This window comes from Olea europaea, chromosome 6 (assembly GCF_002742605.1).
Source record: "Olea europaea var. sylvestris chromosome 6, O_europaea_v1, whole genome shotgun sequence".
NCBI classification, from domain to species: Eukaryota; Viridiplantae; Streptophyta; class Magnoliopsida; order Lamiales; family Oleaceae; genus Olea; species Olea europaea.
This window is the reverse complement of record NC_036242.1, coordinates 3,555,451-3,558,190: the sequence shown is the minus strand read 5'-3', so window position 1 is coordinate 3,558,190 and position 2,740 is coordinate 3,555,451.

The window sequence follows — 2,740 nt, the reverse complement described above, 5'->3', positions numbered from 1 at the left end:
TTTTTGGTTTTTGGCCCTTTTTTTTTTTTTTTTTTTTTTAGTGCCCCACAATAGTGTAAAATTAATTAATTCATAATCTCCTTTCAAATATTTAAGCATATGTTATATTAGAGATTAAGATTTTAATTAACCAAAACTGAAAATTAAAATGTAATAATTTTGAAAGTTGAAACTTCATATAATTTCCAACACTCAATGCCACTAGCAGAAATAGGATTCGATGGATCCAACATAGTTACATGATCAACAATTACTCTGCTGATGTTAAAAGGTTCTCTGGGAGGCTCCCGAGGGCATGCAAACTTCCTAGATTCTAGGAATATGCAATATCAAACCTCATATTTTGGAAATAAGATCATTAATGAGTTCTTCATTCTCAGCATGAATGAAATAATCATTGAAGCCTTTTGTTAGAAAATCTGACCAAAAAATAACGATGAGAATAACATGGGAAATATAAAAATAATGGATCACACAACAAGGTTACGTGAAAACCCAAATCTGGGAAAACCAAGGGTAGAAGTGGAGAATTCACTATAATCAATAGTGTGGAGTCGCAAAGAATCTTTTGAACCAATAATTAATTGGACAGTTGGTCAATTACAATATGTGTTGTTGTACACCACATATTTATAAACAAAGAATTCTTGACATATTATGAGAATTAATATAAGAAGAGTTCAATATAAGATGAAATCCCAATACAATGGATAAAATCAATAATGAAGAATTTGAAATGAAATATGAGTCAAATTCACCTCGAACTCTTCGAAGATATCTTCAAGTCTACTATCAACTCTCAATACTACTCCAATAGTATTTCCAATCAAATATTCAACAAGAATTCGGGTCACCCCTCAATTCCAGCGAACTCCACTTTGACACAAAACCCCATTGCAAAGAATAAAATTTAACTTTTCAACTCCAACAAAATTCTCCAAACAAAAATACTCCACATTTCCATCACGCCTATCCAAACATACTCAGCAACTATGAACTAAATTCAAGCCCTGCTTACTAGCAGAATTACCTTGCGTGCGAACCTTGCCTAAATCATCCCATTCATTTCCAACTTCAGCCTAGTCACCGAAACTACTCAAATCATCATGAGCACTTCCAACTCTACCAAGTTGTCAAACATGGTCATATCACCAGAACAACCGATCTCAACCGACTCCATCTGAGTCACCGCTTATCAAACCATAAGGTATAGCTACATTTATATTGACCATCAATCCTTTAAAAATATATAATTGATCCTCGATCCTTACATTGCTTTTCCTCCAGCATCCAAACAAAAAAATTTGCCATAACAAAAATTCTTATGGCGATTCAAAAGTTGAAGTCAGATTTCGTACTTGACATCCCCAAAACAAATGACATTGCTTCAACTTCACTTTAATATCCAATTTGGACCTTCCAAGAATCCGCCAAAAAACCTTTAGCTCTAGTACCACTTGTTAAAAAACCGGACCAAATAATAAAATGAGAATAACATGGACAATATAAAAATAATTGATCACATAACAAGATTTATGTGGAAATCCAAATTTGAGAAAACCACGGGTAGAAGCGAGAATTCACTATATTCAATAGTATGGAGTTACAAAGGATCTTTTGGACCAATAACTATTTGGATAATTAGTCAATTCCAATATGTATTGTACACCACAATCCCCAACATACCAGAAGAATTAATAAATGAAGAGTTCAATACAATGTGAAATCTCAATACAATTGAGTAAAATCAATAATGGAGAATTTGGAATGAAATATGAGTCAAATTCACATTGGACTTCAAGGAATTGTATTAGACTCGTTCAGTTTAATTTGCATTTGCTAAAGGAATGAAAAAGATAAATTACACATTCTTCTTATGGTTTGATTGCAGCCACCCTTTGCATTTTTTAAAATACAAATGCCCAAAAACGAAGTTTACATTATGCAGATCATGTTTGGCAGAGTTTAATTTTTATTAAATAAGTCATTTAAATAAATAATAATTTTTTTTTTGTTTGGAAAAAGAAAACATAGATAAGTTATTCAACAAGTTAGTTGAGAGTTTTTTTAACAATCAAAAAATGCATTCATTTCAATCATATTGCGTGAAACGAGTGGTGCAATAAAGTTTGGAATGGCTATAGTTATATTGTTCATTCTAGAGAGGTGTTGTAGCGAGTTCCTACAAAATAGAGCCAAGGAGAGCAAGCGAAAATTGTGGTTGTACACCCCGGACCATTTGTTGGGTGTCACACTCAACAACAACGAATAGCGGAATCCATGGCTTTTAGCAACAAGAAGGCCAGCTTGGGGAGCTAGCGCCTCTACTCACTGCTAGTTCAAATATGCAATTAATCGGGGCACCAAATCTAGAATCACTCTCAAAACATCGCTTACCACAACCTAACTCCTATAAACTCCTCTCATACTACAGCATCCGTATTTAACTTCAGCATTCCACAAGTGGACTCCTCCATTAGTCCGTCCCTTGTCTTGCAAGTTGTCTTTGTAAAACATTATTTAACTATCCTAATTTGTTGAAGCTAATCCACATTCTGCTTCATATGATGAGCCATATTCCATAAACATATACATTTTCCGACTTGCTTGTGCATTACAATAATTTGCTGTTGTCGAAGTTTGCTTCACAAATCTCAAAAATATAGTCATTCCTCCAATTTTTTATGAATAAATTAATTCTATGTCATTATCACCTCGTAGGTACCGGTGAATGTGTTTT